A 25,652-nucleotide genomic window follows, 5' to 3' on the forward strand; every position below is an offset into this window, starting at 1 on the left:
ATCAGTGTATAATGAATTGCAGGTGACGTGGAAGAAAGCGGTCGTGGCCGAGTTCACCGCCATCTGTGAGCCGATTGTCTAGAAAATGTGCCTCGACGTCTCACAAGCCTATGGGCCTCCACGGCCTGTTACAGGGATAGTTTATCCCATTCCTATCTCCACCTTTGCCTAGAGGAACTGAGTAAAGCCACGAAAGACCACAGTCAGCATAGGACGTATCGCTGCCGATATTCGAACCCGATATCTCCCGAATACGAGGTGCTACCCAATCGATTGCTACGTTGCCGCAGTGTAAAGACGTGATGTGAACGCGGAGGAATTACTCCACGCCTTCTTAACCTCAGAGTGCCGTAGTCGCGTTGCTGGAAAAGTACCGCCGAGTAAATGTTTTCGCGCTGGGCCGTAGTGGCCGGCTTGGCTCTCGGGTGGGAGGAGGACGCTGTTGTGGTGGAGCAAGAGGCAAGAAGTTGGAACGGAGCTCAGTCAGTGATTCGCGGACTGGCGGCCAGGCAAGCGCGACAATCGATAAAACAGCTGATCAGCAAGCGGCGCAAGGTGAGTGCAGCAACAAGTGGTTACATATGTTTCAGAAACCCATCAGTCACTGCTCTCTCTATCACACATAATAACTTCTCGTTTACTGCCCGGAGCGTGTTTCTGTGCTCCGCTGGTCTTCAGGATACATGGAGACGCGGCGTGTTCTCTTGGAAGTACGAGTTTAATTTTGAAATAATAATGAGATTCGTTCTGTAATTCAGTTGAATCTGAAATGCTGTATAATTATTGAACAATAACCCAGATCTCGGCCCTGCACCACCGCCCCCGCCCAAAAAAAAATCTTGTTGTTGAAATAGTATGGGATGGTATGGATTGAATTCATTTGGCTCAGGATAGGGATTAGTGGTGGGCTCTTGTGAACACGGTAATGAACCCTCGGGTTCCGTAAAATTTTGTGAGATTCTTGAGTAGCTGAGCGACTGGTAGCTTCTGAAGAAACACTTGGCTTATTTAAAAGAAATTTCCGTAGTCTGTAACCCACTGGTTTCCAAAGTGTGGGGCCCATTCCACTGGTAGGGCGCGTGTAATTGGTGAGGGAGGGGACGTGAGATATTTTGGGTAAGTTTGTATGGTAAATTTGTAGCTGATCATAATTCGTAGAATGGCATAGGTTTGTTGTTTCACTTCGTGTATCTGTAAAATTTCGAAAAATATTGATCACTAATAGAAGCCTAAACTGAATTGATTTTGAAAATGAAAAACTGAAATAATTGTATTTTATACACATGTAGTTAAGAAAGGGAAAAATGAAATATTTTCTAAACCGAGCGGGCATCATTATATAAGTTTTATAAACCAGCGCGGCAACTTAGAGGCCGAGGATGTGATAATGTGCTGCCTGCGCATAGCTCAGGGTGCGGTGATGCAATGATGATTAGCAGGGGAACTGAAGAAAGCCCTCCAGTGCAATTTAATTCACCACGAATCTCTTACGAAGGCACCTGGGACTGAACCCCAGGCTTCAGGGTGAGAAGCTGTGGAACAGCTCCCTCTGGAATCAATACGAGTATGCGGCGAAATAGCCAAGTCTGATGACATTTGCAAAACTCCGTCCATCAATTTCGGTATGTTTGTCCATTTGGCAGAACCGTTGAACGATTTTCTGGCATGAAATTTGATGTTGGGATATTTAATTAAGCCTTGAAAGAGTTAATTTATTCTAAATTATATATAAAATCCAGTGCGTACCTCACAGGAAACATTACGTTTCCGCAACAAAGACAAGCCGGTTAATGCTATTTATTGCGAGAATCATACACTCTGTGGGCAGAATACAGAGTTTAAGTTTGATAAAGCTGGTGGTACACATAGTAACCATCGGGCAGTAGAAGGTAAAAATTTGTCCATCAGCTGCAACTTTCGTTGAAATTGGACAAGAATAACGGACAGTTTACGCGAAGGCCTAAATGGGTTTCTGCCGAACTTGTCTCTACAGGACACCGGGGCGATATGCCAGAACTGGGCAAGAATTCTAGCGATAAATCTCTAAGCAGTGTAACGAAGGGTGAACTGAAATTCACGACACACGGCTCATACTTCGCCTGTTTTACGCCAAGACGAGACAGACAGATCAGCGGTACGTACCAGGCCTATGGTCTGGTACGTCTACTTCGTTCGTGGAATTTATCCAGGGCCTGTACACTGAGCATTAGTCTGGGTGTACAGGAAAACGTCTATTCATTGACGTCAGGTCGAAGCAATGAGAACAGAGAGAAGTACGAAGGAAGGGGAAGTAGCGTGAGAAGTGAGAGCCATCTCATTTCGGGTGAGAAAGAACATTATCTGGGTAGCCGGTTCCAGGCTCCTGAGTCTGAGTCTTATGTTACGACCGACGGTCAGTCGGCCAGTCTGTCTTGGAATAAAGCACCCATCTGGGCCTTACGACCAGATATTTATTACTGTTAAGACAGTTGCGGGTTTGGGGCCCTCTGTCTGACGAGACGACGGGTCTGTCGTTTACAATTGCTGTTGGCCCTCGCCAGCGCAGTCATTCTCGGATCCGAGTCCCGTGGGACTCGCGGCTATATTTTACAATCTCAGATTCGAGACTTCCCTTCTCGTCGTCTCCTACGCCTCGCAGGGTTACGGTGGAGGTATTCGACCCCGCCTTCACTACAGAGCCCAGCAGGTTAATGCTGCTTAGGAAAGTAATCGCTGTTTATTATGCGAATCATACGAAACACTTAAATACTATGCGTAAAAAGACGGATTATTTTGGTGTTAAAGCACGTGGTACATACAGTTACCACTGTGCTTTGTAGTGTGAAAGATAAAGGTTATTTAGCATTGAATGAGACAAGAGTATGACCTGGTGAACGAGCAAAGATGGTCATGTCTCGATTCTACCGACTGTTTGCCGCGTAAAGCGTGACTGAACATGGGGAGGGGGGGGGGTCAGCTGGCTGGTTCTCCATCTCTCCGGGACAAATCTCTCAAGTGGATGCGAATCATAATTCATTATCTCGAATTATCTCATTTCTGCTTACGCACGTCTGACCTTTCTTTCTACCCAATATTTATTGATGCCGTTATGTAACTTGTATTTATTGGAATCTGAAGAACAAGCAGTTTCCCTGCGCGTGGCAACTTGTTTCTGAAAACACACACACCTGACCTCAGGACATACATAACAGCAGTTAAACTAAGTAAGGAAACAAAATGCACCCATCAGTGCTGCTATCTAGGGGCATGCTGTTAACTTTTCGAGACACTGCCTATGAATTCAAGCACACTTTCCACTGCGGTGCATTTTTCCCATCCTCTGCTCGTATTCGTAATTACTACCAACTCTGATTGTTAACGTAAACCTACATAAAGACAGAACAGTAATCGTTAGCTTTTTATGTTTTAGGATGGCTATCTCTTTGGTCCAGATTGCAACAAGATTAAACTTTCTCCATAAATTGCTAGTAAAATGACTTTATAACGTAAAATTTCACCAAAATCTGTTTGTCCAGAGATGAGCCATTTTAGGTTGAAAGAGAGGCGCACATTCGCACGTAATTGCGTCACCCCCCCGCCCCCTGCCCCCTCCTTCCACAGGTACCATCTCATCTTTGTAACACGTAGATCGTTCATGTTTTGAAATTTATATTGTACGTTAATATTGTTTGGCTCTGTCGTCCTGGCTGCTATAACAGCGCTAACAGCGGAAATAAGTAACTTATCCCTTTGTATCTCGAGTTCATTTGCATAGTTGATACGTAAATTCAGTCCGTACCTCACAGGAAACAAATTACGTCACCACTAGAAATATAAACCGGTTAATGCTGTGTAAGGAAACAGTCGCTGTTTATTGTGAGAATCATACGGAACATACAGATACACTGTGTGAGCATAATGCAGAGTTCACAGTGGCGGTCATAATCAGTATCAGAAATACTGTGTAATCGTCGTTAAGCATTTATTGACTAGAATCGAATTGAACGATGAATTAGTGTTTATCTGGAAGAAACTAAGGAATTCGGATTCACGAAAAGCGTCGTGTAGGGTACCCAATATCCTGGCAGAGATTCGAAGCTTTGACGTCCCGAATTCTAAGCAGGGATGCTAGCCACTAAACCGCAGCATGTGGGCCCAGAGCACAGACCTGTACATGTAGTTGCATACACACTAGCGCAGTTATAGTACACATTTGAGGCAACAGGGCGCACCACCCGCGGCGACATTGTTACCTGAATAAATTAACAGCCGGGAACAAAGGCCGAACTTCGGTTGGGTCAAAGGTAACAACCACAGGTTCCTGGAAGTGAACCTGCATCATTTGGTTAGCTCTGTACACCATGCAGCGGTGTCAGTTCGATGTAATCACGTGAACGTTTGCATTGCTGTTTCATTTAGGAGCGGTAATTTTGGTATTATAATGTTGTCATTTTGAAACCCCGGTGCTAACGTTTGCATTGCTGTAACTCCTGTAGTCAAATGTTGTCACCTTGAAACCCCAGTGCTAACGTTTGCGTTGCTGTAACTCCCGTAATCCAATGTTATCATCCTGAACCCCCAGTGCTAACGTTTGCGTTGCTGTAACTCCCGTAATCCAATGTTATCATCCTGAACCCCCAGTGCTAACGTTTGCGTTGCTGTAACTCCCGTAATCCAATGTTATCATCCTGAACCCCCAGTGCTAACGTTTGCGTTGCTGTAACTCCCGTAATCCAATGTTATCATCCTGAACCCCCAGTGCTAACGTTTGCGTTGCTGTAACTCCCGTAATCCAATGTTATCATCCTGAACCCCCAGTGCTAACGTTTGCGTTGCTGTAACTCCCGTAATCCAATGTTATCATCCTGAACCCCCAGTGCTAACGTTTGCGTTGCTGTAACTCCCGTAATCCAATGTTATCATCCTGAACCCCCAGTGCTAACGTTTGCGTTGCTGTAACTCCCGTAATCCAATGTTATCATCCTGAACCCCCAGTGCTAACGTTTGCGTTGCTGTAACTCCCGTAATCCAATGTTATCATCCTGAACCCCCAGTGCTAACGTTTGCGTTGCTGTAACTCCCGTAATCCAATGTTATCATCCTGAACCCCCAGTGCTAACGTTTGCGTTGCTGTAACTCCCGTAATCCAATGTTATCATCCTGAACCCCCAGTGCTAACGTTTGCGTTGCTGTAACTCCCGTAATCCAATGTTATCATCCTGAACCCCCAGTGCTAACGTTTGCGTTGCTGTAACTCCCGTAATCCAATGTTATCATCCTGAACCCCCAGTGCTAACGTTTGCGTTGCTGTAACTCCCGTAATCCAATGTTATCATCCTGAACCCCCAGTGCTAACGTTTGCGTTGCTGTAACTCCCGTAATCCAATGTTATCATCCTGAACCCCCAGTGCTAACGTTTGCGTTGCTGTAACTCCCGTAATCCAATGTTATCATCCTGAACCCCCAGTGCTAACGTTTGCGTTGCTGTAACTCCCGTAATCCAATGTTATCATCCTGAACCCCCAGTGCTAACGTTTGCGTTGCTGTAACTCCCGTAATCCAATGTTATCATCCTGAACCCCCAGTGCTAACGTTTGCGTTGCTGTAACTCCCGTAATCCAATGTTATCATCCTGAACCCCCAGTGCTAACGTTTGCGTTGCTGTAACTCCCGTAATCCAATGTTATCATCCTGAACCCCCAGTGCTAACGTTTGCGTTGCTGTAACTCCCGTAATCCAATGTTATCATCCTGAACCCCCAGTGCTAACGTTTGCGTTGCTGTAACTCCCGTAATCCAATGTTATCATCCTGAACCCCCAGTGCTAACGTTTGCGTTGCTGTAACTCCCGTAATCCAATGTTATCATCCTGAACCCCCAGTGCTAACGTTTGCATTGCTGTAACTCCCGTAATCCAATGTTGTCATCTTGAGGCGACAGTGCGAACGGTTTGGGAAGGTGGAAGCGCTGGATGTTGTCATCTTGATATAACAATGCCAGTACGTCCATTACTGTTTATTTGGGTAAATTTGCCTTTTAATTTTGCCATTTTGAGAAGAGAAAAGTTACGAACGCTTTCATTACTGTTTCTTTTGAGAAATTTAGTGTTGACCCAGTAAACACTGACTCAGAGTTAGAGTATTTTATGCCTGCAGTTTACCGCGAATTAGTTCGTCTTGGCGACAAGACCCTTGAGACTCACGATCAGTATTTTTTTTTCAGGTGAACGCTTGCAATCATAGTCCTTATATAATGTCCTCTCTGACGATAGGATGGATCTGTCGTTTACAATTGCTTCTGGCCCTCGCCATCGCAGCCATTCTAAGGCCGAGTCCCATGAGGCTCACGACCACATTTTACTGTCTCATAATCGAGACTCCCCCAACCTGGAGGGCCAGGTCCCCATATTTATGTCCCCAGGAACGGGGTAGCCGAATTATACCGCCAGGCACTGGGTTCCCTTTTCGTCGCCTCCTACAACTCGCAGGAAACATTACGTCTCCGCTACAAAGCCCGGCCTGTTGACACTGTTTAGGGAAACAGTCGCTGTTTACTGTGACAACCATACGGAACACACAGATACACTGTGTGAGCATAATGCAGAGTTTTTTAGCGTGTTAAATTAGATGGTACGTACAGTAACCACTGGGCTATGAAGGGTTAACTTTGCAATTTTGTGACAACAATTCGAACGTTTGCATTTCTGTTTTTGTAGGTAAGTTTGGTGTTGTAATGTCTTCTGTTTGTAATAAGTTGGCAGAACACTCTGTTGATAACTGTTCAGGTTTCGTTCATTTGATCCGTTCATTGACAAAGAGCATAACGTGGATTCACTGTGCGTCCTTCCGCAGGACCTACTCATCAGGTTTCGACATGGTAAGGTAAATTTTCAGCCGGTGTCGTCAATCTGCATGAACTGTAATGCCATGAAGACCTGTAAGCCTTCTTTGAAACATTTATCGATTTTATGAATATTTAACGAAACGTAAGAAATTGTCTGACTCTACATCTCTACTGTGGTTGGCTTTACAACATTGGATTTCTGTCTGTAACAAATGAATATCGAGGCCAGACTGTTCAGAAAAATCACAATGAACGTACCCGGGCTGGAGGAATCACTTCCTCTAATAGAGCGCGTTCGCTTTTCATGCGCGGATCCATTTCTGAAGACCTCGCTTATTTAAAGACAAGTTTTCTCATAGTTTCGAAGCACATACCTGAATTTTGTCGATTTTTTGAGGGGGGGGGGATTCGCATAATTTCAAACTTTGCGGATAAAGTGAGATTTTATTAATGTTCGACCGCCTCTGAGGTGTAGTGGTCAGAGTTCCTGGCTACAGACCAATTGGTCTCGGGTTCGATTCCCGGCGCTACCATATTTTATGATAAGTAGTGGGTCTGGAACGGGGTCCACTCATCCTCGTGAGGATTATTGAGGATATATTTCAAGGAAATAGCGGTTCCGGTCTAGAAAACCAAAATTAACGACCGAGGGGATTCGTTGCGCTGACCACGAAACACCCTCTATCCGCTAAATTTAGCACTAACTTCGCCGACAAGCGGCGGTCGCTCGGTCAGTATAGGTTGCTTGCGGACTACAGGCCACGATTTTTTTTTTCGTTTATATCGCACTGTTTCCAATTCGCATAGGACTCAACCGCATGAGAGGCCCGAACGACTTGCTGACGGTAGTGGGTTGGCTTCCCGAGGGAACAGGCGACGGCATGTAGCACAGCAAGCCCGGGATGGCTAGCGTTCCCTGACTGCCGACTGGTCCAGGAGTCTGTGGAAACTTTGACGTCAGGATCCATGCAGTTTGATGTCTAGGGATACCATTTCCAGATGGCAGCACCTGCGTCCATCACGTGCAAAGAGATAAAACGATTCAGTGCGAATGTAATGAGTAAGACGCAATACTGAGCAAAGAAGCGTGCTCCTGTAATCGTGAAGTATCCACATCGAGTCTAGACCCGGCTACCTAACGTCCTGATTGAGATTTAATGTTGATCTCGTTTTTAATAGGCCACGAACTCCACAATCCTTACTTAGCCAAACACGGGCGGATAGCATACTTGATTTATTTTCAAGGGATCCAGAGAGATCACTGGACCTGTGATTGAGATTAGCTCTTTCTAAGGGGCCCAACTGAGTAGGTGTCTTCCTTTCTCACATGAAGACACAAGAAGATCCAGTTTCCGAAACGTCGTATCCTCTATTACCTAGAATTCGGGACGAAGGGAAAAGTCCAAAAACCCAGTAATTCTATGTGTCACCCACCATCGTCAGAACCCTTTGGTATCTACTTACCCCAGGTTAGTGCACTAGCGCTTCCATCCAGAAGGCCCAACACCGCTGCTTCCAAAGTGAGCCAGTTCTGTCCACCTCCTGCCATTACGTCCTGTCTGACTAAAAATTAATTCTAACATTGCTTTTCATTTCCTTGTCAGTCTTCCAGACATGCGCTTTCCGGAAGGCTCAGCCTCATGATTCTGTGTGCTTCTTTCCTTCTGTCTCTTGTGCAAACTACATGTGTAGCCCATCATATTCTCCCGCCCTTCACTTCCCTAACAGCTCCTATAATGCGCACAGTGTAATGTCCTGCACTTCATCCCTCCAAATCATGCCTTGAACGGTTTGTTTATGCTTTATTTTAAGTTTCTTCGTCAAAGCAAGGGACCATGTTTCACACCCATACAAAACAGACGGCGACATTTAGTATACTGGAAAAGCGAGTGGGATGCTAACAACTGCGAAAATGGCGGCCAATTTCCTTGTCCTGACGTCATGATCTAATTCTGTTTGTCCGCAGATGTGCGCCGTGCAACATCTTGGCTTCTCAGCTTGGCACCCTGGTGTCTCAATGTGAGATTCATGGTTGTCGAAGTGGCACTGAAGCAGGCTCTTCTCTGAGTTCCGCTTGCTTTCCCTTTCTAATACTAATTCCACTATTGTCCCATACTCATCTATCACAACCCCCTGAGGTATGCAATACTCTGAACAGGCAGCACAGTATCACATCCTCGCTTCTGACCCGGCACTTGCCTGAACTACGGAGTCAGGAACTCAGTTTCTGTGTTCAGAGAGCTAAGTTTCCAAGTTGCTATTATGGAAATCATCGCTGCGTAATCTCAGAATCATAGGAAACACATTCATATGTCGTGTGGATAAAATACAGAGTTTGCTAGTGTTAAAGCATGAGGTACATAGAGTTTCCACTCTGCCATAACAGCCGTTGCAAGGGAACAGCTCTGTGGACACGTTTTTCCCTCGGAAAAGAGAGAAAACGCAATAATGGAAGAGATGTTCTCAGTGCGGTCCATGCTGTGGCTATATGTATAACGAGGATTAGTAGTTCAGTTTTTGAGTCAGCTGGCAAGGACCAGCAGCATATACAGAAGACAGACCCTTCCCCTCGTCAGAGAGGAGCCCCACAAAAACAAGACCGTAACTGTCAAACAGTAATAAATATCTGGTCATGAGCCCAAAATGGGGCTCGACACCAAGACTGACTGATTGACCGTCAGTCGCAATGTGGCTTTGACTTTGACTTGAGTTGTTGAGTCAGTTCCGAGTTGCAGTTGTCAGAAGTGAGAAGCTTGTAGCTGAGGAAGGGGAGAGTTTGGGAACCCAGAGGAAGGGAATATCCCACTGTTGGAAGCCAATACCCAGCAACGGCTAGTGAAAAATGACAAAACTTTCTTTGTGCTGTAGTTAGAGAGATTTTTGCAGTGTGTAACCCAGTGATACTGTCAGTAGTTTCGAGTGTAAAATGTCCAATAGAAATGCAGTTACCAATCCAAACTTCGTTGTTTCTAGTCACACTCCAATCACGTGACAATAGTTCTACTATCGCGAGACCTCATTAAACCCATTAACAAACTGATTGTTACACAAGCGCTTAGTATGGTGTGATGTCGATTGAATTCGTCTGGCTGGGGACATCAGCCTGTCAGACATGCCGCCACTGACTAGGCAGCGTCGCCGTAACTTCTGTCGTCGGTCTCTCGTTTTTCCCTGCATTGCATTCTGTTTTCGTCTTGCAAAATTCTATACAATACACCATCGTTTAAATTCCATGTGAATCAAGCGACTTTCTGAATTGGGCCCATGTTGTCACAGCAACGAGATTTTTGTTGTGGTTGTTAAATAAAGTTGCGATGTTGTGAATGCATCATCAGCACACTTCACTTGTTTCGGTGTTGATGGAATTTCCCAGCTGACGCGTTGATGGATTTTATTATTATAGTGAGGTCTCTTAATTGAATTGCGCATTCTCCTGTATAAAAATGGAATTATCGACGCAAATCCACATGTATGTGTTCTGGTTTTCCCTTGTTACGCCTGTTATCTGCTTCTTTGTACGGGATGTTGGCGACACTGGAGTCTGTATTCATTTGTTTGGGGACGTATCGGCTGCCGATAAGCTGCAGCAGGCAGCGTGTGTGTGTGTACATTGGGCAGTGGCGGCTAGTGAGTTGTGGGACAGCCCGCGCTACTTAATGGAAGTGTTGCCAACTAATCCTATTTGTTTGGGGGTTATGTTACGATGTTGTCAGTATCTACGCTATATAGTGAATTCGTAGGATGATTAACGATTGATGAACTGGGTAGGATTTGGAAGGAAGCGGTCGTGATCTATTGGAAACAGTATCCCAACATTTGTCTATATGAACTGAGGAAACTCACGAAACCTTCAGTCAGGATAGCCGGTATTCGGGCCGCGATTCGAACCGAGCACCTCCCAAATATAAATCCAGAGAGTTATCGCTACACCAGTCTGCTGGATACTAGATTTTCACGTCGAACGTTGCATGTGGATTATATTAGCGCCCCCCCCCCAATTCTTAATTATAGCCCCAGCTTTAAACTTCAAAGTCCCGTTATCGGCTACGACCACTTCCCTCTCCATTCATCATTCACAAGAATATCGTTTGACTATTTAAAAGTAAATTGATGCAGAATCATAGCTCGCACTTTATCATATCCTGTCTTCCTCTACTCTGCCACCTTGCGAACGAAGTTGATTGTTGATCGGTAACCATTTTTGGCTGCTGAGTACCGAATAACAATGAAATCAGTCCAGCCAGCAAAGGCGGTTTCGACTTGGCTTCTAGTAGGCGTGACGTAACTGTGCGACATTGTTGAAGGAAATGGTCTCCATAAATTGCTTTTATGGGAGCGAAGTCGTTACAACCGTTTTCGAGAAACTCACCAGTTTGCATTTTGTGAACTCATTTGGTGAGTCCATAATTTTTGGAGCCAGAATATTCATATTCACATGCCGAGCATGATCAGAATCCTTTCGACCGTTCGGGCGCTAGCTACTTTCTTGTGTTCAGGGGAGCTCAAGACGTGGAAGTCCGTTCAGAATCTGAAGATGAACTTTTGCACGGTCACGTTACCGTTCCATATGTAAGCCTCCTACTCAGAGTGCATGAGAACGTAGAACTGGGGTTATGCAGTTGATGAAGCGTTGTTGAATTGCGGAAGAAATGAACGAGATGTGAATTCCACGTCTGTCTACCTCGTAACAAACTGAACGACGTCACACCGTAGATCATGGCTCTCCACTGTACAAACCCCTTGTCAGATTGTGGGTCTATCTGTATAGCATACTGTCTTCATTTCGAACAAATAAAAGTAGGCTTATGAGCTTACCTTGCTGTCTGTGTATCATCCCCATCAACTTTTGAATGCCTGAACCAGTATTTATGAAATATTGTATGTATATAATGGCACCTGAGCCCATCTTAATGGCGTACTTCATAGATCTCTCCCATCAGTCTGTGTCCCAGTATCTCCCACCACATAGTTGCTAGGCAACGGCTCGGTGAACATGTTCCCGCGGCAACTAATACGCGCAGCACTAGAAGACTTGTTGGACGCGTCCTTTTGTATGCGGTACGTGTCATCAGTGGATAGTAGGCGAGTAGTTCTTCCCAGAGCTTCTTGTTTCAGATAATTTCTTGCTTTGTCTTGTTCTGTGTGCCCAGTCGACCTGACTTCCTACATATCGCTGCGCATGACAAATAATTTCCCTTTATTAACCCTTTAAAGACTTAATTTATTGTAAACCATATATGAGTTTAAATAATTGCGTCTTACTGGGATTTAGCGCCGTGTAGGTATTGTGTGAATGAACTTTTCGGAGGAACGTATCGCCTCCAACTTCAGGGTAAAAAAATCCGCGAGTGAGGAAGCAACGTGAGCAGGTGGCTCTGAAACGTCGGTTCACACGAGATCTGCAGGACGCGACATCCCAGAAGACGGTATTCTTCTAATCACCGCCGTGAAAACCTCAAATCTTACGCAATGTACACGTATAAGAGTTTAGTTAGTATGTACGTGTATTTCGCACGAAACACATTGTCTGTATGCGTAAGGTTGGCCCGTAGAAATTTGGCCCATGCACTGCCACCTTCAGTGATCTATTGTGCTTACCCTTTGATTAACCCTTTATTAATCCCACACTTCGGATGAACTGTAGGACCCTATTTATGGGAGCGTCACAGTAGTCACTCGGTTCCATAAAGAACTGGCCCAGGTGACGAAATCTTAAGTAAGCGATGGCCTCACACTCACATAGGAAGCGTGTGGCTGATTCACCTTCTGAGGGATCATCCAGGAAACGCATTTCTTATCCGCTACAAAGCCCAACCGGTTTAGGGAGACAGTCGCTGTTTATTGTGAGAACCGTACGGAACACACAGATACACTCTGTGGCCAGAATGCAGAGTTTTGGTACGTTAAAGCGGGTGGTACATATAATAACCACTGGGCTTTAAGGGGTTACTAAGAAACTGGACAGCTACAAAAAGAAAATACACATTTAAAACATATAGACTAGTTATGTAATTTCTCTTAACATATCATTACGACATTGCAGCTCCACCGCTGGGTATTCTCCAGCTCGCACGAGCCGCCACTGAGAAGCCTCGTGTTTGATCACGTACTTGAGTTCAACAATGTGGCATACAGTTTTATTAAGTATCTGGATAGTACTCGGATAGCAGCCAATCAGGGTTGATTTAGTCTTCAACAGAGAACACGGGTTCTTACTGTCGCCATGTTGTCTTCTCTTTCTTTCCTATCGCCGTTTCCGTTTCATTCGGGTCGATGGACGAAAAGAAGTCTCCAGTCTGCGCTTTCTGCTCGGAGTTCTTCGATTACGTGACAGCTCTCTTGATTCGTCTTGATGTCTCTCAATGCCTGGGTGATCCATCTTGTTCTGGGTCGTTCCATAGTTTTCTTTCCTCCGCTGCTCTTCTCGCTAGCATTGTTCTGCCCATCGTGTCCCTTGCTACATTATCTGAAACATCTCTGCGGCTACGTCATTCCTTAGTAGCCAACCTTGCGGAATGAAAGTTCTCTCCGTTCAATGAGATATCCGGAGTGTGCGTCCTTGAAAATAGAATGTGGTAAATTTTGATGGAGATACAATAACCTGCTGCATTATTACGACGGGACCTCGAAGATGTCATGCACTAGAACATATTCTGATTTTCAGTTTCTTTAAAGACTTCATTACTTTCTATATCCATTGAAGGTGGGGGGGAGTATGATCTTGTAGATTGTAATTCTGTGTCGTCTGGGGAGGGTCAGACGTTTTGGAGGGAACACCTCGCCTTTATCTTTAGGGTCGAAGAGTATCCCTATGAAAAAAAGCCAGCTGATTTTCTTTTGTTCTCTTTGTAAGGGACCATGTTTCGGTGTTTATGTTAGTATCGGTTTAAAAATTTCGTTTTCGATTGTTTTGTTTTACTTTTTCCTTTTATAACTTGACAGAATTTGTCTGCTTCTATTGACCTCGTAGTTCTCTCCGTAATCACGTTTTTCTGTTTCTGTTCATCGTTGCTCTCTGCTCATCACGAGGTTACGTATTGTGGCCGGGAATAAACTTGACGAAGGCACAGTTCTTCCACGAAACTCATTCTAATGTGTATTTTTCTTTATTGCTAGTGGGGTGGGAGTAAGTCCCTTCTACTGCGACCACTTCTGGCTTATTGTGCCAGCCCCAGATGATAGGGGAGGGTGATTGTGGAGCAATTGGTGGAATGAAGATTGGCAGGGGAAACCGAAGTACTCGGAGAAAACCTACCCCAGCGCCACTTTGTCCACCACAAATCCAACTTGACCAGACCCGGGTTCGAACCCGGGCCGCCGCGGTGGGAAGCCAGCGACTAACCGCTTGAGCTATGGCGCGGCCTATTCTGATGTGTAAGTTCTGTGGTAAAGAGTATTCTTCTTCGATTTTTCATTTTCGCCCCTTAATTTCTCTGTTTTTCGACACAAACAATTCTGATCCCTCCGAAAGTGATTCTTCGGCCCAGCTATATGATGATAATAAGCATCAAAGCTTTTTCATTTAACAACGAGGAACCAACTTTTATCTCTAGGATCATAACGGGTGACGGAAGTTGGATTTACAGTCATGAGCCAGAAACAAAGCAACAATCATTGCAGTGGAAGAGCCCACAATCACCAGGAGCAAAAAAGGCGCGGCAGGTCCCGAGATCATTGTGTTTTTCGACGTGAAGGGGATCAAGTAGCGTATTAAAGACGAGCAGCGACACACACAGGGAGCCTGCACACAACAATACGTGAACGGTGCTGAAAATAAGAAATAGCCGCTGCAGCACATGTGGACACAGAGCGGGTATCCCTGTGATTTAAAACTTTAAAATTTGAATTTTAAAAGTTATAAAATTTTAAATTTTAAATTAGAATTCTAAAATCAAATTGACGAGCGTATTTTGGCGAGATTTTAAACAAAACTGACATGCTGGTGTTTTAGATTTTACATTGTATGCAGTATGACAGCTACGTAGTGAAAAATACACTTGATGATGGCCGGTTGCGGCCGAAACATGTAGTGTAGAGGAAGAAAAGGCGAAGATCTACAACCAAATAAATTGTTGCATTCACGACGGCATTTGTGTTATTACATATAGAAGTATATAGTGCAACAGGATGCTTAACTATAATATAGTGAAGGGGATTGTTCACCGTGAATTTGTTCCTCCTAACGCTAAGGTCGACTCTGATTTTTACTGTGACGTTTTGAGACACTTGAGGGAAAATGTGTGAAGAAAAATCCGGATCTTTGGCGTAACCACATCTGGCTCCATCACAACAACGCGCCCGCCCACACGTCCCTGAAAGCCACAGGGTTTGCACAACAACATGGTTCTCATTCCCCAGCCTCCCTACTCTCAGAACTTAGCGCCCTGTGATTTCGCCGTTTCCCAAATTGAAAATGACGTTTTGAAGCGGGGTCTGACATCCAGAGAGAGTCGCAAGGGGTTCTCAACAGCACTGAGTAAAATGATATCAAAATGTGGAGAACACAGTGGGATCGGTGTACACATCCCCAAGGAGATTATTCTGAAGGAGACAGCACCCAAAACTGAGTAAGTTAAGACACCATTTGTTTTTTGACCGAGTCCGGGACATTCCGATAGCACTCCGTGAACAAATATAATTTTGCCTGTGGTTCTATATGGGTGTGAAACTTGGTCTCTGACATTAAGGGAGGAACATAGGCTGAGGGTGTTTGAGAACAGGGTGCTGAGGAGAATATTTGGACCGAAGAGGGATGATGTGACAGGAGGTTGGAGAAAACTGCATAATTACAAGCTTCATAACTTGTACTCTTCTCCAAGTATAATTAGTATAATCAAGTGGAGGAGAATGAGATGGACAGGGCATGTAGCACGAATGGTGCAGAAGAGGAATACATATATGATATTGATGGGAAACCAGAAGGAAAGAGATCACCATGAAGACCAAAATGTAAGTGGGTGGACAATATTAAAATGGATCTTAGAGAGATAGGGTGGGATGATGTGGATTGGATTGAGCTAGCTGAGGATATGGACCAGTGAATGGCTCTTGTGAACACGTAAATAAACCTGCGGGTTTCATAAAATAATGAGAAGTTCTTGAGCAGCTGATCGACTGCCGGCTTTTCAAGAAGGGCTCAGCTCCATGAAGTTAGTTAGTTAGGTGTAGACGGAAGAATAATATTAAAACAGATCTAATAGAAATAGGCTGGAATGATGTGGACTACATTTAGGCGACTTGTGGGTTTCTGTGAACAACCTTCCAGATTTCATTAATGAAGGGATTCTTTCTACCAACTGAGTGAGTACAAAATGTTCAAGGGAGGTTCTGCACTCTGGCTGGCTTGATGCCACGGTGAGGCGTCGAATCCCAACCCCCTATCCGACGGCAATTGTTTCCGGTGACTGACCCTATTGATTGTTAATGAGGCGTTTTGGTTACTATGGCGACAGATGGCGCCAGTGATGATGACGTTGAAGGATGTAATTTGCGATCGAGGAAGTGACAGGAATGCTTGCCAACATCACGTCCTGCCTATCAGTCTGAACTGCAGACCGTCTAATGATGCACTTGAGCTACTGGTGCCTCGCCTGTAGAACCTGTTCCCGTCTTCAGCGTCTAGATGAGGAGGGGACCTCAGGCACTATGCTACAAGCTGGAAGGTCGCGGCTTCGATTCGCGATGAGACCATTGTTTTTTTCAGCTTAACTAATCCTTCCAGCCGCGCTATGGCCCTGGGGTCGACTCAGCCTCTAACAGAATTGAGTACCAGGGATCTTCCTGGGGCTAAATGGAAGCCGGCGCTTAAGGCTAACAACCTCACCTCCATGTGTGAGCCGATTATCTAGAGAAAAAGTGTGGAGTCTCCACGTCTCGCAACCCTATGGGCCTCCACGGCCTGCGTCAAAATATTGTCACATGATTGAATGACTGGAGACGCGGTTAGGATTGGTACTCGGATTTATTGAACACTTACAGAACTTGACTACAGACAACTACGGCAGTCTCACTGAGTTACACATTCCAAAGTTCCCTGTAACTACAACACACATAAAGTATTCTCAGTCTTCACTAGCCGTTGCTTGGTAGCGGTTTCCAACAGCGGACGTTTCCCTTCCTCTGTTTTGGGAACTGCCCCCGACCTCGTCTACCAGCTTCTCCCTTATGGCAGATGAAACTCTCAGATGACTCAACTAAATTATGTTACGATCGACAGTCAGTCGGCCAGTCCGTCTTGGTGTCAACCCCCCTATCTTGGGCCCAAGACAATATTTCCGTTACTGGCAGGCAGTTACGGGTTTGTTGATGTGGGGCTCCCTCTCTGACGACAGGACAGATCTGTCGTTTACAATTGCTGCCGTGCCTCGCCCCCCCAGTCAATTTCGGGTCTGAGTCCCGCAGGACTCATGACCATATTTTACTGTCTCAGATTCGAGACTACCCCAACCTGGAGGACCTGGTTCCCGTATTTTGTATCCCCTAGGAACAGGGTGGCCTAGTTGTACCCCCAGACACTGGATCCGCTTCTCGTCTCCTCCTACGTCTCTGTGGGCTGCGGTGGAGGTATTCGAACCCCCCTCCACTCGGGGTCTGACTCAAGTCAAAGTCAAAGTCACATTGCGAATGACGGTCAGTCAGTCAGTAAGTCTTGATGTCGAGTCCCATCTAGGGCTCATGACCAGATATTTATTACTGTTTGACAGTTACGGTCTTGTTTTTGTGGGCGCCTTCTCTGACGAGAGGACGGGTCTGTCTTTTGTATATGCTGCTGGCCTTTGCCAGCACAGTCTTTCTCGGCTCCGAGCCCCTTGGGACTTGCGACTATATTTTACTGGCTCAGCCTTGAAACTTCCCTTTTCGTCGCCTCCTAGGACTCGCAGGGTCACGGTGGAGGTATTTGACCCCGCCTCCACACGGGGTTCTCCGAACTCTGCACTCCTGGTGACTCAAGTGAACTAGTAGTCCTTGTTATATAGTCCAAGCACGGACCGCACAGAAAATGTATCTTCCATTATTGCATGTTCTGTCGTTGCTGGGGAAGCAACGTGTCCACAGAGCTGTTCCCTAGCAACGGCTGTTGTACTGTCACCTGTTTACACAGCCGTTACTTGGCAATGGGTCTACATGCTACAATATGTTTCAAGACTGAAGACTTCTAAATGAATTAAGACATTGTGTAGAAAGAGCTAAGGTTCATGAATCTGTCAACCTTCGCGTTTGTTTGGATATCTGTATATTTCAGTGGATACGAGTTGCAGTGTTCGGGAACAGCAACTGCTGTTGGAACATCGCAGTGCTCGCTTTCTACGGAAATTGCCGCTCATTTAAGCTTCTCATGGCAGAAGGTTTCAGTTTCAAAACGATTTATGTCGTCCGTAGCACGGAAAGTGCTAAACGAATTTCAAAACGCCTCCCTATGTGATATCCTAGAGACGTTTGTATGCGAGATGGAGCCTCTGCACACTGAGGAGGTATCTCAGAATTCGCTGTACGAGTGCGATCTGTATATAGGGTGTCCAGATGAAAGGTATCCAGAATAAAAAATGTAATCTCGGAAAATAATTGTCTGAAAGTTATTTTTTTCATACCAGGCTTACGCGCATGCGCCGCCACATTCTTGCCACCATGTTAGGAATCGCTTGGACAGAGATGGCTGCGATATGAACTGGCAGAGGTGGACCAATCGCTTGGCCTCCTGTGTCGCGAGATTTAACCCCAGTGGATTTTTTCTTGTGGGGTTTTGTGAAGAACGTTGTCTATCAGGTTAAGATCAACGACCTTCAACACCCGAAAGCCCTCATAAGGGACTCTGTGGCTATGGTAACACCAAACATGCTGCAAGCCTGGATATGTGTCGTGCCACAAAGTGAGCCCACATTTAAATTTATTGAGAAAGTTATATACGCAGAAGAGAACGTTGATAGTTTCTCTTTGTAATGACGTAACCCATAAATGTGTATAATAAATTCTTTCTGAGATATAATTTTATTTTGGATACCTTTCATCCGGACACTCTGTACTTAGGATATTTACGTATACAGGTGGAAACCGTCATATTTTACATAAATATATAGTTAATCTTAATATTAATATATAGGTAAACACTGAACATGCTGGTCTAGGTTTCGAATCTCGACCGGAAACCCACTATCCTAGTTGAAAGGTTTTTAGTGGCTTTCCTCAGTCCTTCCAGGCAAATGTCGGGATAACACATTGATTGTGCCACAACCGCTTGCTTCTGATTCCACTGGGAATCACCGTTCGACAGTCACGCTCCCAGCCGACGGTGGGGAGCCTTGGAACTGAGGGCTTCGTCAGGCGAACCACAGTACAGGAACTGCGTTCTTCACAAAGCTGACAGAGACACACACTGTTTTGATTTGCATTCTATTAACCTTTGACAGGCAGTGGTAACTATATGTACCTTAACACAGAGCGTAGTCTGTTAATACTTTCCGTTCGGTTGTCGCCCCAAACACTGATTGTTTCCCCTAATCACTTTCTCCGGAGCTAAAGCGATCGGAACGTGAAGCTAACCACTCACCCTGTAGTGTAGAGGTCAATAATGGTGGAGCTATATCTCCACTCCCTCATACGCCTTCATGGTATAGTGCTTAATTAATTAAGCTCAGGGACAGCTTAACCTTTAACCAACTGATCTTTGTGATGGAGATCACGTCTGTTTTCTGTTAGAAAGAAAATGACGTTTAAGATATTATTTATATGAGATTCGCCTTATCAATGGTTAAATGTGCGCCATATTGAAACAAGTTTCATACGGAAATTTTTTGTGCTAATGAAATTTGTATTTTACATTGCGACATGTTGTTTCGAAAGGCGAACCGAATTTGAAAAAAAAAAATCTGAGGCTCGCATTGCAATGTCTATGAGGAGTACTGTGTGCCCTGAAGATGGCGGCGTAGGTTCTTTCGAAACGTTGGTGCCTGTCTACCAAATTACGCGACATCGCATTCCACATGACGAGTGGATGTGACATATCTGCTATAATTTTGGCGTCGATCCTCGGTATCAAATTCCGTCGGTATTCCTTGCATAGTTTCGGAGACTACATATGCCAACCCACGGTCAGATGCGACCTCCTCATTTTGCTTGCAGTTTATTCGCTTGATGCGTGAAACCTAGGAAGATCGGTACAGAGGAAACATGACCTTCCCAAAGGAAGGAGTCTCGTGGAACACGAGATTTCGTCTCGTTTTTCATGCATTCCCACATTTCAAAGAAAATTGTGTGGAAGAACGATTATTATGCAAAAAAGAACGTTTTTATAGAATTAAGAAGAAAAAGAGACGTCTCTAATGACGTAAGATGTATTATAATTAGTAGAAACAGGTTATATAATGGCGGGAGCGTTTGTCTTGTGTTTGCAGTGCCAACAAAAGGCGCAGCACCGGTCTTAGGAACAGTTGAGTGTTGCTCTGCGTGCCGTGCCTGTCAATTGTTCTTTTTATTTATTTTTTTTTCTGTGTTTACCGTTCGACGTTAAAAGGCAGTAGACAATAGCTGCTGCCGAGGGCACGGGACGAAACCTGAATGTGTTTGTCTGATCGTTCCCTGTTCACGTTTGAAGCTTAGTTTTCTGTTAATGATTGCACCTGAGGAGAAAGTGGTGGAACACGTACCTACTGACTCCACTGTGAATTTAGAAATGAGACATTTCTAGTCTCTATCACAAAATTTGGTAGGGATATTTGAGTTTCTCCTGGCGGTGACTCTGAAGATTACAGGCTTCTGGGATGAGACACCGTATAGCCGGCCCATCGTTGCCTATCTTTTCGGAGAAATCTGCTGCCTCCGTCTTCAGGGTAGAAGGTTAAGGGAACGAGAAACTGGTATTGATGTAAGGAGAGGAATAATTGGGGTCAAGGTCCTGAGCGGGCAAATACGATAAATAGAAGAAAATAAAAATATTTGGCCCTAAAATTGTCGCCTTTCGAGGGGAGAGTGTTTAGGAAAAGTGACTGCTGGTATTTTTATTTGTGTTATTTATTTAATGGCGCTATCAGTGAATAATGAATTGGAATGAATGTGGAAGGGCGTCATGCTGACCCGATTTGAGATATAATTCCGGAAGGACAGGAAAACGATGAAAAACCTCAGTAATGATAGTCGGTGTTGCGGCCTAGACTCGAACCCAGCTCCTCCCGGCTACAAGTCCGAAAGGTTACCACATAAATGTCCGAGCTGACCACTTACCTCCATCTAGTGCAGGAGTTACGAATACGGGGAGCTATATCCCCATGCCACCATCTGTATTCATTGCGTGACTCTTAACGAAGTATATGAAGACCAAATCTGGGATAATGTGGTAAAATAGGCCACGGCATCTCACTTTTACCACACATGTGCCGTCAAATCTTGATGACTACATCACTTCTGATGCCGCTGCTAGTTGTCACGGCTGTCACCATACAAAATTCATAGCCCATCAGATGTGATGGAGTTTTGAAGAGTTCTGTCTTCTGGAATATAACATCATGTAGTCCATTTAATGTCAACCGGCGTTTCGGAAGTGACAAATTTCTCCGAAATGCCGATTGACTTTCAAAGAACTACATGGTTTTATGCTCCCTTCATAACCATCTCGAATCCTGCATATGGGTCTTGTTTACGCTGAATGTTTTGACAGATTAAGGACTCTTATTTTTAAAATTTATAATGAATCCTGTAAAAATTTGTACTCGGAATGCCCGAAGGGAAGAGATATTTTGGAAAACCAAGTTGTAGATGGAAGGTCTCAAATAAATAGGTGCGGGAGGCCTTGGATTAGGTTTATCTGACTCCTCACAGGAGCTAGGGGTGGGCTTCTGAGAAGGTGATAATGAACATTCGGCTTCAATAAATGGGGAGGGATTTAGTTGAGTAGCTACTGAACAAAGGCTCTGCTCACTGGAGTTAGTATATCAAGGAATTTATCAAGCGTTATTGAATAATTGTGGGTTAGTGTAAGACAGGGATAAGGTGCACACGCCACACGGCAGTATTCATATAGGAGTGATGTACTATCGATCCTATCGATTGCGCTGAGTGCGGACAACGCAGTCCTCGCCGTTTGAGACGTAACTTCGACATCAAATTTCCAATGCCTTTCCGTCCACCGAATGCTTCCCTTCCTGTTTTGTCAGAGCAGATTACAGATGAGTGTCGTAGTTTGTTACGAGATAAAGACATATCTTGTCTTACAGAACATGTTCGAGACAGTTTTTTCGTAATTTTTTATAAAATTTTAGTTGTGTTTCACATAGCCTAAAATAAGGACATTTTTGACTGATATTGGTGAAATGAGATTCGCCTGCAAATTTTTAACGCACGTTTAACCCTTTAAAGCCCAGTGGTTAAGATATGTACCACCTGCTGTAACACATTAAAACCCTGTATTCTGCCCACAGAGTGTATCTGTGTGTTCCTATGGTTCTCACAGTAAGCAGCGACTGTTTCCCTAAACAGCATTAAGCTTTGTAGTGAAGACGTAATGTGTTTCCTGTGAGGTACGGACTAGATTTGTACATGCTCTTTGTAAGAAAGCCAGTCTTCATGACAGATTTGAACTGTTACTGTTGTGAATCGTGCGCGGCCAGGTGCAATGGGATCCATATGGCGCACGGGCATGGGTGAGTTGCACGCTATTCCTGTCCTGTAATCGTAAAGCTTTCAGTTTGCGGATGGGAGCATAACAAATGCTGTGTCAACAAACAGGATACAGGGTGTTTGGCACTGCAAGGGAGAGACATAAATAATGTCACGTGTTCCGGGGTTGCGTGACTAAAAATAATGCATTCTGGATTATATGAATAGATTTACTGGACACTAACACGTCGTAACAAGAAATAATTATAACACTTAGATTACTGTAACTATAGCACATAAAATAAGAGACCACTAGGAAGACCAAGACGTAGGCGGGTGAACAATATTAAAATGGACCTTGAAGAGATAGGATGAGATGGTGTGGATTGGATTGATGTGGCTCAGGATAGAGACCAGTGGAGGGCTCTTGTGAACACGGTAATGAACCTTCGGGTTCTATAAATTCTGGGAATTTCTTGAGTAGCTGCACAATTGGCGGCTTCTCATGAAAGGCTCAGCTCCACGAGTGAGTGAGTGAATATCACTTCAGCGTCTGCTTGCTAGTCGTTGCTTGTAACGAAACTTATCCCCTCAACACTTCACAGCTGAATACCCAACTAGTGAACTGCCTTCCGAATTCTCTTGCGAATGAATGAATCTCTCCGAAGAAGCTACAATTGACATAAGATCTAAAAGCTTGTGACTGTGGTACATTGCCACAAGTATTATGCTTTTTACATCATCCGTCGTCCCGTCTATTTTCTATAAACCGTCCTGTTTATTTGTCACAACTCAGCGTTTCGGGACTATCTCCGGAGATAGGGGCTGTCTATTGGACCCAACTGAGTAGGATTTTCCTGAGGGCGGGGACAGAATCCAGTCTCCGAAACGTGTGTCAATCTCTGACTCCTTTATCACCTCCACGCGGCCCGAATGTAAGTCACCGTGTCTAACAGTTAATTGTCCTCTTTTATTGTGTTTGTTGTCACGGGAATCTTGTGTTTAGCAACTTGCTATCTGACAATGACTCGTTCATTGCTATACCTTGTAGCGGGAACGTGATTTCCGAGCCGTTGCTCAGCAATGAACATCTTCCCTGGCTCCACTATTCCGGCTTTCAGGCCTCATGTCACATTAATAATAATAATAATAATTGCGTTCCTATATGTGAGTGCCTGCCAACAGCGAGTGGCCCACAAGTATCACAGGCGAGCAATGAACGTGCACATAACAAAAGCTAGACTAAGGATAGGATTAGAACTAGACTAAAATTTCATCCTAGGCAATAAACTAATACGGGTAACATGATAATGACATAACTCAGTGCCACTAAGCAAAGGAAAATGTCATGTTTATTGAAAACGCCCAGAGATCTGCAGATGTTTGCAGCCGTGACGTACCTTCTTGAGGCAGTACTGACGCTAAAGGTGGAAAAGTCCTCTCGTCAGAGAGGACGGGTCTGTACTTTACAATTTCTGCTGACTTCGCCAGCGCAGTCATTTTTGGCTCAGAGTCCCACAGAACTCATGGCCGTATTTTGCTATCTCAGATTTGAGACTCTTCCAACTAGGAGGGCCAGGTCCACGTATTTATATTCTCCAGGAAGTGGGTTCCCTTTTCGTCACCTCCTGCACCTCGCGGGGATACGGTGGAGGTGTTCGAACCTATTTCCACGCGGGGATTCTAAGCCTTCAGTTCGTGCAAGTAATATTTAAAAATTCAGTTCCTACTGCTCAGAAAACACACTGCGTCTCTGTTACAAATACCAATGTGTTGATGCTGTTTAAGGAAATGATTTGTATTTATTGCGATGGCCATATGAGGTACGCCAATGCACTGTATGTGCGCAGAATTGGTTTCAAATGCTAGACCAAGTGGTCCACATATTTGTCACTCTTTAATAAGGAGCTGTTCCCTTTGAGTTTACTTCCCCAGCGACACGCTTCAGACAACTTGAAATAACGAAGGGAGTGACATAAAACATACATCGCTGCATTTATGTGACACAAACTGGCGGTTCGTTATTTATTTGCAATTAGCAGTCATAGATAAAGGGAAGATAGAAAAGCTAAATTCCGTATTACAGGTACTTGCCGTGTACAGGTACGGACACAAATTTAGCCACATTCTTTTCCCTGCTCTGCGTCTGCGCCCTTTCCTTCACGCAACTGTAACAACGCCCTCCTCCTCGCCACAGCAACTGAACATTTTTCGCGTAAGTTAATTTTGCGTTTGATGCTTGCCGTGTAGGTAGGTAACGCCTGAAGTTACCGTCTTGCCTAGCTTATAATTGAAACACTAAATCAGTTATACCAACGTAGCTTCATGTGCAACATTTACACGAACAGGGAAGCTGCCCTGACGTTATGTTATGTTAATGTTAACTTGGGTATGTTGCTCGGGCCGTCTGGGGGCCTACCGCAGCTTTCTTATTTTACGAGGCTCTTAGCTTCGAATGGTGGCGTCACTGATGAGTACTGAGTTGGAAATGATATAGAAATAAACGGACTTAGCCTAATAGAAATATTGTCCCATTTGTATGGCGTCACTGAGGAATACCAGTCAGTCAGTGGCCCCGTGCAAGGACTCGAACCGACCGCCTCCCGAATATAATTGTAGAGCATTATTGCTAGCTCAGCCAGGCCAATTGTTACTGTACTCTCTAGGATTGTATGCCCATTTCTGTTTCCTGTGGTAGCTACTGCACCGGCTCTGGGGCGCGCCCTGCCTCCTATTCAGTGGATAGCGAAAGAAAGGCGGCCGGGACGTGAAGCTGACCACTCACCTGCAACTGTTTCTGGTGTCAAGAATGCGTGGCTCTATACATTCACTCCCCCATACGTCTTCATAGCATAGTACTTAATTAGTTAAGCACAGGGACAACTTTACCTTTACTGTGGCTAGTATGGTTACCACAGCTCGTATTGGTTACAATGGTGAATGGACCTTGGGGATGGGTCTGGTGTCACTCATGTATCAAGTTCAGGCCTCGTCCATGTTGATTGCAGGTAATAAAAATGTATGCTGTTCGGTCGTGGCCAATGTCATAACGTTCGTTTTAAATTTAATCAAAATCCGTCCGTTATTTCTCGAGTTGAAGGACCCGCAAGGACATTATATAATAGTGACGGGCCTCCTGCCACGTGACGTACTTGACCGTCAGCTATGAGAATGTTCCCATGCATTGCAAGCTCTGCTTCACATTTGCCATTAAGACTAATGCAAGAACTATGAGAATGTTAATCT

General features: G+C 44.7%; 1 protein-coding gene across 1 annotated transcript in view; it reads left to right on the plus strand.

Annotated features, from left to right (window-relative positions):
* Window positions 1-393: 393 nt before the first annotated feature.
* Window positions 394-25,652, plus strand: part of LOC111873579 (high affinity cGMP-specific 3',5'-cyclic phosphodiesterase 9A) — a 110,804-nt gene continuing 85,545 nt past the window's right edge. The window contains exon 1 of the mRNA XM_023868401.2: window positions 394-555. The gene's annotated coding sequence lies outside the window, so the exon portion shown is untranslated. The remainder of the gene's footprint in view (window positions 556-25,652) is intronic.

The sequence above is a fragment of the Cryptotermes secundus genome, unplaced genomic scaffold (assembly GCF_002891405.2).
Source record: "Cryptotermes secundus unplaced genomic scaffold, Csec_1.0 scaffold631, whole genome shotgun sequence".
Lineage (NCBI taxonomy): Eukaryota > Metazoa > Arthropoda > Insecta > Blattodea > Kalotermitidae > Cryptotermes > Cryptotermes secundus.